Source organism: Meriones unguiculatus, chromosome 11, assembly GCF_030254825.1.
Source record: "Meriones unguiculatus strain TT.TT164.6M chromosome 11, Bangor_MerUng_6.1, whole genome shotgun sequence".
Classification (NCBI taxonomy): domain Eukaryota; kingdom Metazoa; phylum Chordata; class Mammalia; order Rodentia; family Muridae; genus Meriones; species Meriones unguiculatus.
In genome coordinates, this window is record NC_083359.1 from 72,779,389 (window position 1) to 72,793,506 (window position 14,118).

At 43.2% G+C, this 14,118-nt stretch overlaps 2 long non-coding RNA genes across 3 annotated transcripts; one reads left to right on the forward strand and one right to left on the reverse strand.

The window, feature by feature from the left end:
- Window positions 1-860: 860 nt before the first annotated feature.
- LOC132646371 (uncharacterized) lies at window positions 861-4,875 on the reverse strand. Of its 2 annotated transcripts, XR_009584589.1 has the most exons (3): window positions 4,540-4,875; window positions 4,220-4,447; window positions 861-2,734 (listed from the first exon to the last, which is right to left on the reverse strand). It is a non-coding gene; the product is annotated as an uncharacterized LOC132646371 (long non-coding RNA). The 2 variants fall into 2 exon arrangements; XR_009584588.1 differs by having other exon boundaries at window positions 861-4,447.
- LOC132646372 (uncharacterized) lies at window positions 3,022-12,274 on the forward strand. Its single transcript, XR_009584590.1, has 3 exons — window positions 3,022-3,612; window positions 9,805-9,938; window positions 12,231-12,274. It is a non-coding gene; the product is annotated as an uncharacterized LOC132646372 (long non-coding RNA).
- The last annotated feature ends 1,844 nt before the right edge of the window (window positions 12,275-14,118 follow it).

Genomic DNA, 14,118 nt, shown 5'->3' on the forward strand with positions numbered 1-14,118 from the left:
CTAATGGTCTTCTCAAACTTGATAGCTTGTCAGTTCCAAAACAGACTTTTCCCTAACCGCCTAACCGCCTCTTAGTCAAATCACCCATATCCTTGCTAGAAAGAAAAAAAACTACCCCTGGACTTCTGGCCCCATGCTACAGATACATTCTGATCTCTTTAAGAACACATGTAGAATTTTCTATTATATACATTCAAACATATTCCTAACTTATACATCATTCAAACGAAAGATCAGAGAAGAGAAAAAAAAATGAAGGAAACAAAAAACAAAAGAGGATTACTGAAGGCAATAAAAGAGCCAGAGAAGCAGATTAGGAAGGAAAGCCAACATGAGGCCAAAGGAAATATCAGAGAGAGTGAGACGATGCCATTAATTTACCGATAGACTCAAGCACGAGGAACATTAGAAACATGGGAAGAATCTAGTCAGAGGAATCACTTCTCCGCCTTTTGGCTAAGACCAACTGTGAAAAGCAGTGGGTGGGGGCTTCTTAGCAAGGGTTTTTCTCCTAACTGAGATCTCAGGGCAGCAGAAGTAGCCAGAAGCCAACAAACAGGAGGGCTGCCCACTGCCCCCGAAGGACCACACATGGCGAATACAGTGTGTGTTACTCATCTTCACCTTCTCCTTGTGCTCCTGGCTAACAGGTAACCTGCTGTTCTGAATTGCATCAGTTCCACTTGACTGGTAATTTGAAACGCTGGCCAGCATCCAACTGACATGAACGAGGTTCTGCTGGTGTCAGTGTGATTCTAGCTGGTACCCACCTTCCCACAGCAAGGCTCATTACTATTATAGCTGTCGGTATATCTACTAAGGCCTTGTGGTGAACCAGAAGAAAAACAGAAACTCTGAAATTATGTCAGTTGTTTATTTGGTTGTGATATTCAGCCAGTGGGACGTGAGGCAGCCCCCATGCACCCTCTCCAAATATTGTGCCTAGGAAACTCATCTGAAATGATTTAGGTTTGAATTAAAAAAAAAAAAAATCTCTGCCTGTGTCTCTCTAATACAGAACTGAAAATGCTGGGGGAAAGGTCATTTTCTGCTTTGCCTTTCATCTCCTTGCTCAAAAAAAAAAAATTGTTAAAGATTAGTTTGACATAAAAGCAACCTCTTGTACTTTGTGTTCCCAGCCAGTTACTCGGTGTAACAGCTCAGCGAGGTGGAGGTGCGGAGGGAAAGAACTTGATCACGATGGTGAGGGAAAGAAACCGCCCTGTAACTTAATACAGAAAATCTGAAAGGCCTTTGTTGAAATTATCATCACTAAAGAGTGCTCGGTAGGCAACACCTCCGTCAAAATTCTGGTGCCTGCTAAACCAGCCAGTGGACAGGCTCAATTGCCCGGAAGACGTAAGCATTTAATTTGGGGTTACTATGTTTCACAAGCTATCTCCAGTTCCTGAAGTCTTAATGAGCCCTGCATAGTTTGTGCTCAGGTATCTCCTTAGTAAGCCAACCAGTGAGCGGAAGGGAAAGGAAGGAAGGAATACAAGAATAAGCGATACATAAATATGCCTGGAGCGTGAGGCATGAGATCCAAATGTAGATCGGATTTCTCACCCATAAAGATGATGGGAGATGCCTGGTATAAAATGAGCTATCCTCTCGATGAAACTCTTACAAGAGAGATGGCTAGAAACCCCAACATCACTGTTTTCTTCCACAACCCTTATCTTCATGTTCTTACCCACTAATTGTGCTCAGGGTTCAAACTCCAGACGTCCCTAATCCCTAGGTCCAGCATCTTAAAAGTTCCTGGAGAACTAAGGGCTCTTCGTTCCTTTTGTGCAAGCCACACTCACACTACAAGGCACCCCTGTTTCACTGGCCATCTACTGTTTAGTTTACATAAGCTACTCAGCCGACCTGGATGTCAAGCACTGTGCTTAGGGGAAGTCAAAGAAGCTCACAGAGAGGCAGACTCAGCCTTTGCCCCAGACTGTTGGGTCTTTGGGTGGAGTGAGTAGCAGATATCATTACAGATACGTTTGGGAGCTCCAGAACCTGCGGCTTTAGAAGGTAATCCAGCTGAGGAGAAAAATGTTTGGAATTTAAAGGCAGAATTGATGAACAGTTTAACAACTTAGTTCAAGAAGTCACTCGCTGGAGATGCTTCTGGGAATGCAGGTTAAGAAGGTACAGTCTGAGATGGAATACATACCTGACCCCCTTTTATGACATTTTTTGGTTGGGGGGGAGGATTGAAGTCAAACTTAGAGCTTATTTCTCAGGAGGCAAAACCAGAGGGCTTTGTGGAGTTGCTCAGCACAATGATTTACAAAGTTGATTATGTATATAATTCAGAACAGGTCCCAGTATTCCGTGTGTGCTGCACACTGGTGCAAAACACATTCCATGCCTCGGAGGTGTCATTTTATTAAGTGGAAAATTCAACTCAAGTAAAAGAGGTGCTAACTGACCAGCATACAGACGATGATTAAGGGATGGGCCCCAACTGCGGTTCACCTTCCAGGTCAGCAGGCTACTTAGCAGGGTCGGTTGGCTTCAGGTGATATCTGGTGTTGGCGTATGTTGTCATCCATGGCGTCTCAGAATCACTTACAAATAAACTCGGCTCCATTCCACTTGTTTTTTAAGGTTCATTTTATAAAGATTTTACTTATGTATATGTGGGAGTTGTAAATGAGTGAAGGTGCCGGAGGAGGCCAGGCGGGGGCGCTGGATCCCCTAAAGGTTGTGATGCATCCAATGTAGGTGCTGGAAACTGAACACAGGTCGTCTCTGAGAAGTGTGCATTCTTAACCGCTGAGCCATCTCTCCAGCCCCTATTCACTCCGTTTCTGACAGGTTTGTATTTCATTATTATTATTATTACTACTATTGACTTGCCACTGTTCTGGTGTTGGAGATAAATGTGTAAAACTGGTAAGCCTGCTAAATTCTTATAGGAGCCTTAGCAAAACTAGGGGTATATAATGGGTACAAGAAAAGCAAAGAAGAGCAACCATTCTAGCAAACTCTAGACTCCAAGAAAGAGCAGATGTACTCTTGCCAAAATTTGTTGAATTTGCTTCAATCTTTTTTTCATAAGTTTTCCTTAAAAGCAACATTATAAAAGCACTTAATGTCTGTCAGGAACTGTCGTTAGTAATTAATTCCTTGGCCTCATAAAATCTAAAAAACGGTCAAAAAATAGAGCAGCACAAATTTTTATCTTCTCCCACTCCCTGCAAGGGTGGTTCTCTACCCTTTCAACTCAGGTGCATCAGGTCCTCCTCCAACACCCCTGACAGGTGTGACTGACCCTGACTTTAATTAGACAGTTAAGAGGCGATCCAGTCCAAAAGCAGCCGGGAAAACAGCCAATACCGTCTGTACTTAGACACTCCCTCACCCCTCCCCTGCATTTTACCTTCTTTGCCTTTAGCTTCTGAGGCATAGCTATCCTACACAGTCTCCCATTTTCTCAGCAAATGCCCTCCAGCCGTGAACTCAACATTCACAGACTTGCTCTAATTATTCGATTGTGAAGTTTTTGCAGATAATTCCCCACAGGTGACAAACGTTCCATTAGGTCTGCCCAGTGAGCAGACGGATAAGTCACTCTGACAAGCACCGAACGTTCGCCCAATGAATGGATGGGTAAGTCACTCTTTCCAGTCACTTAATCTGCTTTTCCTCTCTGTGTGAAATGCTGTTTCCGTGTCTCCCAGACTTTCCTCTCCCACCATATTTCCCCTCCCTAACACCCGTACATACATCTTTTAAATTATACTTGAAGGGAAATGATAGTGTAGGAAGAAGAATGTTACGACGTCCCTGCTCTGGATGCTTGCCATCGGGTCACATCCCACGTCAAGTAGGGCCAATGACCCTTGATTCATGGTGTTTTGAGGCAAACTGGGGTACTTCTGAAGTCCCTGTGTGTTTTCTTGTCGGACAGTAAAAACTAGTTTATTTCCTTTTTACCTAAATCCCTGCCCTTCTGAGGAGACTGCTGGTTTGCTCACTTCAGACCCTTTCCTACAGCATCACTGTGCTTCTCCGGGCTCAGAACTCTCCGGGGAAAGATCACCTGAAGCTGAGAAACCTCAGGCCCGAGGGAAACCTCATATTAGGGAACTGAGAGCATTATTAACCCCGAGCCGTGTTAAATCCACCAAAAGGAAATCATAACCCAACCCTCTAAATAGAAACATCAGTGATGTTATTTTGGGGCTTGTGAAGTGGGCAATTATGCCTACTGTACCATTACTGTCCAGCTACCACTCCCCACTCGGTGAGAGACTTCTGAAGCATTCCGGAGCCTGCGATTTATAAAGCTGCTTGTAATCTCCTTTGGCTTGGGGGCAAGTTCGCTGCTCGCTGCCAGAAGTGTGTTTTATCCAAGTCCAAGTGCCTGATGCCTATCTGACTTTATGGCTCTCTTCGATACCACGCCTCAAGTTTCAGCATGATCTCTGAAACAAGGAAGGACCTAGGAGACAGAGAAAAGCATAATTAAAGGGGTTCCAGGAAGCCCTCATGGTGCTAATTAAGCAATTTCCAACCCCATGCGGCAGTACTTACTCAGTGAGGCGGGCTTCTTGGGTTCGTGTTCGCCTCAAGTCCAAAGGCTTATACTCCAGGGCTACAACTCCGCAACTGAAGACTCAGCACTGCAGATCCTTCTGGACTTCTTCAGTCTTCAAGGACAGAAACCCCACCCTCTTGCTTTCTCCCATACCTACTTTAATGGCACTGGACATTTGACTCCTCAGAGTCCACCTCCTGGGTTCTCAGCCATATCTTTAAGACAAACAAAAACCCATTTAAAGTTCACAACAGAATCAGGCAATAGCTGCCACCATAGTCCCCAGTTCATGAGTGGGGAGGCCGAGGCTCAGAAAGCTCAGAAGAGGTGGAATCAAGATTCACACTTGGGCAGTGTGTTTCTGGCAGCCTGCACTTCCTCATTGCCCTAGATTCCTTATTCAAATTGCAACAGTAAGTTCCCTATGCTGTACATTATTAACCTTTTAAAAGCAATGTTTTCATGAAAAACAAATCCTTAGGAAGCCAAGCCTGTGCTTTTTTCCCTCCTTTATTCTATCTTTTTGTTGTTGTTGTTGTTGTTTTTAATGTTGGTGATGAGAGCACCACAAAGCACACATACAAAAAAAAAAAAAAGTCTTTGCACCCTAAAGTCTCCACATACCTTATTTCACCTTTGGCCAAAGAATGTATTCCCCTCTCTGTGACCACAAAGATGTGATCAGAGAATAAAAACCAAGACGTTATTATAGCTTAGAGTATAAAAATCTCGGTCCAGTAAGTAGTCTGTTCTGACAGTGAACCAATGATGATCACGTTTGTAAAAAAGCATCTCCTTTTCGTGCCACACTTCTTGCTGGCTTTAATGAGCTTCCTTGGATTTCTTGCTCACTCACCTTTTCATGCTCCTGTGAACTCAATGACACCATGGAGGTGGTGTTTCTGCTCTTTCTCTAACAAACATGGAAACTAACTCCTGGTGTCAAAATGTATCTCCTCTGCTTCCGGCGTGATTCCACAGCTCACAAGAGATGCTGCCTGCTCCGCTGAGTCATTCTTCAAGCCTTTAAGGAGATTCTGGAAGACCAGGGTGAGCAGGATGAACAGCAGCTCTTTGCTTGAGATGCTTAAACACCAGTGTGGAACAATAGACAATATAGGATAAGTGCTTAGCTGGAGAAAACCATTTTCAAAGAAAATCAGGATTACATGTGTGAGAGAGCGTGAAGTGGAGGGAAAATCAGTTGATTGGATTTTCAGGGAAGGCCTCTCTGGGGTGACATTTAGCTGAGACTTGAATACTGAGAAGCAAGCGTACGCATTCCAGAAGAGGAAACATTCAATGCTAAGTCTTCAGATGGAAGCAAGACCAGGTAGAGCCTGCTTTTAGAAAGCTCACCATGCGTGCGTGCACGCGTGAGTGCGTGTGTGTGTGTGTGTGTGTGTGTGTTTCACACCCTTAGAAGCTTCATGCCCAACTTCTATGGCCTTCATGACAGCTCTATCAGAAGGAGCCCCAGAGTCAATACAGGAGACACCCAGACCCAAAGTTCTGAGCACCAAGGAGATTTGTTACCCTGGAGGGGTGTGCAGGAGTTGGGGTGCCTCTGGACCGGACAAAGACAGACAATGGGTGTTTCTGCAGGAGCGTTTTTTAAGAAGAAAAAGGAAAGTCTGCTAGAATGAGTAGGTAAGTCCTGATTGGACAGGTTAGTGGGTAGAGCCAAACGATGTATTTTTTTTTTTCAAACGATGAATTTTGATTGCTGGACCTTGGTGTTTTGATAGTTGGACCTAGTTGATCAGTCTCAAGAATGAGTCTGTGGTCTGGAGGCCGGCTGGCTGTACGGTTGCACTCTAATGGTTTAGCAAGGGAGAAGGAGAAGGAAAGGGCAAAACAGCAGGTCCCGGGCCTTCAGTGTTTGTGCCCACTTGAGCTCTTTATAGAGGCTTGTTCCCATCCCTCCTATCACAGTGGCTACTGGTTTTCAAGACTGCATCTTGCTACCTTCTGGATCACTGCCCTCCAGTGAGCAGCAGTCACCCAGGAATACATTGATGATTAACACCAACAGACCATGGGAAACAGACTTTGCCTGTCAGCCAGCCGTAACATTTTACTTTAAGCTACAGATTTAACACAGTTGGGAGCCTGGCCGTTCTTTCCTGCCTAACGGCACCTTCCCCAGTCTCTTGTCCTGTCCCCAGAGACCCGATAGCTGTGTCAAGTAGTAAACCATTCTTAATCTCTCATGAAGATCTGAGTGTGATCTCCCAAGCCCATATCTCTCAAGCTATCCTCTGACCTGTGCAAACACATATACACATAAATAAATAAATAAATATGGAAAGATGAATTAAAATTTCAATATAAAAGTAAGACTGAGAGGATTGAAACTGTTTATAATAATACCAAAATAACTAGTTCTTAACAAAGCAAAATTTGCCATTTCTGTATCTAGTTAACACTTTCCAGTGCATTAATTCAGTAAGAGCAAACAACCAAAAGGTATTGTCTCGTTTCTGAAGGCTAGAAGTTGAGGTCAACCTGCTGGTAGAGCTGGCATCTTTTTGCTAGGCTCGGACATGGCCATCTTCTCCCTGTGTCTAAACATGCACATCTCTCTAAGTGTTCCTTTTAATAAGAATGTAGGCATACTGGATCAGGGTCACTCAAGTAACTTTATTTGACCTTACTTAACTATATAAAGCACTCATCTTCATGTCAGAGAACTGAGACCTGAATTGGGTGGCTAGGACATACAGCCTAAATAAGAGCAACAGAAAGAAAAAAGAAACAGGAAAATTGGAGCCGTTTTGAGAAAATAAAGCCATGATAATTCAGGAACACTGTGACAGAATGACATGTTATGCTATGACAGAATTAGTACACAAGGACATTAAAGTAGCTATTAAAACCCTGTTCCTCAAGCTCAAAAGTTAAAGGGAAGCTGGAGTGTTAAGGATAAAGAGTAACCAGGGATATGCAAAATGATGCAAACAAAACTTGGAGGCATTCATCTGTCTGAATGGTTTCATAAATGAATTCGCCTGAGGGGAAGGGCGTGGGCAGATCGGACACCGAGTTAGTGTAGCTAGTGAGGGAGAAAGCACAGCACAGAGACATGTGTACAAAGGAACTCGGGGAATGAACACTAGGAAAATGAAAAAAGCAGCGATGAACTGATGAACTGTGAGGCAAGTCCTCTTACCCTAACACCTGTGCAAACAGAGTCCCACAAGAGGAGTGAGGGGCCAAAACTTACTTGAAGAAATAATGGCTGAAAACATCTCTTTTTTTTCCCCAACTGAATTTTTACTGTCAAGACGCTTTAGCCATTCCAAAAACAGAAACACAAATCCAACTGCGCCAAGAATTCATACTTGAGTAGTGTAACTATCTGCAGTCAGGGATAAGCAGATAGCCAGATGCTCAGAGGAGCAAAGGTAAGAGTGACAGCTGGCCCAGAGACAACAGTGCAGCACCTATAAAGCACTGAAAGATGAAGGAATCTCTCAGCCTGACTTACTTGCTCAGTAAACACCGCTTTCGAACATAAAGGTAAAATGAAGACAAACACGCTGAAACCGTTCCTCCAAAGGAAAACTGCCCAACAGAAAATGTTAAGGGAAATTCTTCAGATAAAAATAATAGCAAATGAAATCTAGCTCTCTCAAAGGGGTCGGGAGCATAAGAAGGAGTAATCACATGAGCTGTGGGAGGGATCTGGGTGTTCCCCCAGCGCACACCATGCAGGCCCTCTCTCACTTACAAACACCCCGGCCGGCTTCTACACTTCTAATTCACGCGTGCAGGATCAGTAGTAAATTCTGTTTCTCCCACTGTTGTTGAGCACGTGCTCATTGATACTGTGCCGCATGCCCAAGCCTGGGAATACAGCAGCCAGAGCACACTGGCCTCCCTGCTAAGCATAGTAAGCACACGTCTGGCACAGGTGAGCACACAGCCATGGGCCGTGGTTACCTCAAGGGTCTGATCTAATAATTATCTCCAGGCCACAAAGGCTACAGTTTTGTTGTTTTAATTATCTTTGTGATATGGTCATTTGATATAATAACCCAATTGATAAAGGCCTCACTTGCATAAGCCTAGATCGTGAGGCAGCTCGGGTTTTCTGGTTTAAAAAGAGAAAACTGGGATATGCTTCCATGGATAAAACAAAAGACACCATCAACCCAATGATGAGGGTCCGGAAGAGCTCGCTGTGGAGCCAGCAGAAGAGCAGGTGAGCTTCCCAGACACACCTCAGTCCGAGGAAGTCACACCCTCACCATGACTTCTCCCCACCCTCAACTCCAGAGGCTGAGCTCACCGCCCTGTGCCTGTCAACAGTCTCGCAGTGTTCCAAACTGCAGGTTTTATCCCCCTGAATTATTGTCAATTCCACCCAGGAAGAAACTGTGACTTCTGTTTCTTTTGAGTGTTTCCCTTAAATAGAAAACAGAGATAAAGGCTTTAAAAAAAAAAAATGAGGGAGAGAGTACAGAAGCAGGAAGTGTGACAGACTCCAGGGCAGTGTCCTCAGGTTGCAGGCATTCTGCAGATGGCTCGCTCTGGTCGCTCTGTGGAACTTGGTGCATCCTTCTTCCTGTAAGAGACGCCTGGTGGAGGATGCAATATAAGGGTTCCTCTTTCATGCTTGATCTGAATCATCACAAGAAATGGCCCTACTTGCAGCTGTATCACTTGCTGGTGACAAATTAAACGTAGGAAATAAGTGTGAGACTTTCTGGAGTGTCTGTCACAGACGGGGACATGGCCACAGGAACAACTGTCGCAACTGTTCATCTCTCTTTGGGATGCACTTGATCCTTTAATCCAAGTCCAGGTGTTTCCCCGTGAGAACAGCATCTAAGACAAGGAGTGAAGGAACACTGGGAGCATTTAAGAATGTACAGTACAGTGCCCAGATTCCCTCGAACCCTACACCTCCACAGGGGAGGAAAAGATCATCCCATCTACCCAAGCACAATGGCTTGCAGAAACTGCCCTTCCCACTTGCTGGTGTCTTAATCTCACCAGTTGTGAAGCTTTCATTACACCCAAAATTAGAGCAGAAGCCCTCAGGTCACTGTTCTGTTTTGTTTTGGGGGGAGGGTTATTTGTTTTTGTTTTTAATTTTTATCACTTGTAGGTTCTCAGACAGAATGACTTTATCACATTTAACTTTAAATGTTGCAGAAGTCAAGCCTAGTGCTGTTTACTGAGTCTATAATAAAGACACATTTAGTCAGCTAGAGAAATGGCTCAGCAGTTAAGACCAATGGCTTTTCTTCCAGGGGACCCAAGTTCAGTTCCCAGTACCGTGTCGGGCAGCCCCCCACCTGTGTTCTCTCACCTCTGACATCCTCAGGCGCCTGCAGTCGCTTGCACGTACCTCCACATAAACACAGACAAGTAGATGCAATCCAAGGTAAGTCTCTCTAAGATTAGTGCATGAGTCAATAAGATTTTCATTTGTCTCTCACTCTGAAATTTATTTCCATCTATTTCTTGATTTGTCTTGAGCCACAGAACACACCAGCTATCTTTAGATTTCAATAAACAAACATAAATTCACATGATATGATGTCGGAAATGCTGAGTAGAAGGTCAAGAGCTATTGAATCCAATTTTGGTGCTTTTTTTTTTAGCTATAAAGGAACTTTGGTAAGTCATATGACTGCTGCACTTTACTTTCTGCCTCTATAAGATGGAGATGTCTGCCCTGCAATGAAAATAACAAGGGAAGGAAGAGGCATTTATTAGATGCCTGATACATGAGTCAGTCCCTTTAGAAGACTATCATAGTACCTTTGTCTCATTTCCACAGTTTTATAGACAAAGAAGTCGGTGCTCATAAACTAACCAGCTTTAAAACACTCCAATCAAAGGACTCAACACTTAGGGAAGACTACTGAGCTGTCCCTGTGCCATTGTGTAACTACCTCAGGGATGGATGCTGAGACACAGGCACGCACTAAACAGGAGGCTGACTGCCTAAGAGAGGCTTAAAGCTCAAACTAACACACTTGAGTTTTTGTCAAAGATTCTTTCCTCCTCACCTGCTGCTCATGGTGGGCCTATGCAAAACAAAGTATGTGACAGTATCTAGCAGGGTTAAAAGAGAAAGGCATCTTTATCTTACTTATTTATTTATTTAAACTTTATTTCATCTATTATCACTATTATATTTTTTGAGACAGTGTTTCATTTAGCCCAGGATGGATTCAAACTTACTGTAGACTGAAGATGGCCTTGAACTCTAGTCTTAAACCTCTACCTCTCAAGTACAGAGGTTATAGGGATGTGTCACCAATACCACTTGGAAACAAATAGTTTAAATAAATAACTCTTGCTTTCTGTCTTTATGAAGCTTAAATCTTACTGAAAATATCAATGAATTTCACTCATCTGAAAATTCCACTCACATGCAACAACATATTCTATTAAAATAAAAGGCAAAACTGATATTGCTGATCTTGTCTAATCATCAACTGTATCGGTGAAGACAAAGCAATGCCTATGGCCCAAATCACAGTGTTGTCCATGGGATTCTAAACATTATGTGAAAATAATCCCAATCTATCTCCAAGTTAGTAGATTTGTGGTTAAAAAAAAATACTGCACCATTCATATTTGAGCTTTGACTGCATATTTTTTTACAATTAAGATTTTTATTGGTTAAATAACACTCAAAATTGGATAATAGTTCTTTTTTCTGAAATAGAAATGCTACCTTTTAGTCATAAAAATCTTTCCTCCTGATGTTTTAAAAGACTGGGAATACACATGAAAGCAACACATCAAAATACCTTCAAGAGAAAGTCAAACCAAAGATTACGGCATCTTCATAATTACAAAGCAAATGAGTCACAAAAGGAAGCTTTTATGTTCTTGTTCTTTTGATACTTCACTTTTGTATTATTATGGATATTTTTCAGTGCAGATTTTGACTTTTTATTTCTAAGATTATAATATAATCATGTCGTTTCTCCCTTCCCTTCCTTCCTTCCAAATTCTCCCATATCCCTCTTCTTGCTCTCTTTCAAATTCATGGCTGTTGCTGTATGTATGTCTATAGTGTGTTTAATAATAAAATCTTACAAATATTTTCCTAAATACAACCTACTCAGCCCACATAATGTTATGTTTGTTTGTTCGTATGTATGTTTTCAAGACCATTGGTATTGGATAACCAAACGGTGCGCTCTTCCCTGGGGAAGACTATTTCTCCCACTCCCAGCATTCCTTAGTTCCCTATAGTCCTTTGTGTGGGGTTGAAGCCTTGTGGGGCTCTTTTTACTTACTGTAATGGAATTATATGTCACGGTTCTCTAGAGAAACCAAAACTGACAGACAGACAGACAGAGAGGTTCACACGGAGAGACCAAGAACCCAGTGCTTGGTCCCTGAGGCAGGGTACCTCAACAGTTGCTGTAGCCTACTGTGGCCCTGAGGCAGGGTAGCTCAACAGTTGCTGTAGCCTATCGTGGCCGTCTCACACTGGCCAGACTAGCAGCCTGGGAGTTTCTTAGTCCATGTGTTGGGCTGTCTCAGCAGTCCCAACGTGGCCCTGAAAACCTGGAAATTTCCTGGAGAGCCATTGGTCCTTAGCCGCCAAAAGGAAGGCTGAAAGTGCTGAAAACACAGTAGCAGCAATTGGTTAAGTCTATTTGGTCAAGTAAGCAAAAACTAATCTTCCTTCCACTTTGCCCTTTCTTAGCTGGACTGCTACCAGAGGACCCCCTCCCCGGGATACTTTGGGTAGGTTTTCCTACATGAGGACAATTCTTTGGGTGAAGCATCCTGCTCAGGTTATTCTAATCTGTGGCAAGTTGATACTAAAACTAGCCATCATAAGGGCATTTCCATGTCAAATCACCTCTTCAGTGATGCATCATGTGTATGGGACTATGCCTCTTCTGTGCCCTTCTCTTAGGTTGAATCCTTTCCTTCCAATCTGATAGTGTGTGGAGACAGAGCTTCAAATAAGTTCAGGGGAAGTTACTAAGATGGAGCCCTGGAGATGGAATTAATGCCCCAGTAAGAGGAACTAGCAGAGAGCTGTGTGGGGACAAGAGGACTAGGACTAATCTCTCCACACCTAGAGCAAAGCCCTCTCCAGACTGACCTCTCCAGGACCATGCTGGTTTTTTTATCACAGATGACCAGCCTAGAACTGGGAGAGGGTGGGGTCTGCTGTCTAACCCACCTATTCAGTGTTATGATATGCTAACTCAAGTGACAAAGACAAGCAAAAAATGTAGTAAGTTGACAGTGGATAACCAGAAAGATACCACCTCAGAGTTGTCATCGCCAGCAGAAAGAGACTCTCAGCAGTGTGCTCCTCCTGGTGGACCTGGGAAGAGCCCAGAGTGACTCCTTATCCCTCCCTCACAAATCATAACCTCTGCCTAACCTTGAGAACACATTCCACAGTCTAGGCGGACAGATACTTTACAAAATATCTAATAAATACTTTACAAACATGTTGAGGTCATGAGAGACGAAACAAAGTGGTAAACCGGGCAACTGAAATACATTTGAAACACTCTTTATATCAATTAACTCAATTGCATTAGTGTCAATATCTGAATTGTGGTCACTGAACTACATGTATGAAAGGTGACAACATTTGAGAGAATTTCATGAAGGATAGCTAAGAATTCTCCTCGCCATTTTGCAAATGTTGATTAGGGGAGTGTTTCAAAATGAAAAATAACTTTAACTTTATCCCATTTGTGTGTGTGTGTGTGTGTGTGTGTGTGTGTGTGTGTGTGTGTGTCAGGGGGATATTTGTGCCGCTGCGTGTATGTGGAGGTCAGAGGGAGTTGATTCTCTTTTTCTATTTACTGTATGGATCCCAGGAATTAAACTAAGTCACCAGGTATGGTGGTGAGTGCTTTTGCCCACTGAGCTATTTCACTGGACCAAAGAAATGATTTTTAATTAAAAATTAAGGTGGCAGTGTTATAAACATACTGCTCTTTCACACTCATCTTCTACTTCTTAGCTGAAAATGGCATCTTGAGTTGAAAACGCTAAAACACCTATCTTCTCTAAGGATTAAAACACTAGCCTATTCTTTGGTACACAAATCTAGACCTTAAAAAATGTGCAAGGGTTAGACCAACATGGTGGCTTAAAAGATCTCAGTTGCCTGTGTGTGGCGTTTGCTAGTGAGAGACTGCTGGCTGTCCCAGAGTGAGAACGACAGGATGTACCGTTCTATCCTCCTTGTCCACGGTCCAGCTCGTCCTCCACTTGCTACTCTAACTGACTTCTTTAACAAGTACTCAAACAAGGAGTCCTGATCCTCACAACCACACTTAAAGAAGAAAGTGTTTTAAACTATTTCCCTTCTCAAGTCTCTGTGTTCTTTATCATTGAAACACCATCTGTCAACCAAGCACTACGCTGGGCACCTCACAAATTGCATGAACCATTTCCCTCCACTTGTTTTAGTTTGTACCAGATCAAGAACAACACAATTATCAAACACAGTAAGTGCGTGGGTTTGCTGCTGAAGAATGGGGAAATGAAAGCATCGGCTAAGATAGGAATTTCCCATTAGGGGATCCTTTCTTTTTCTCCTTTGCCTCTCCTGAGGA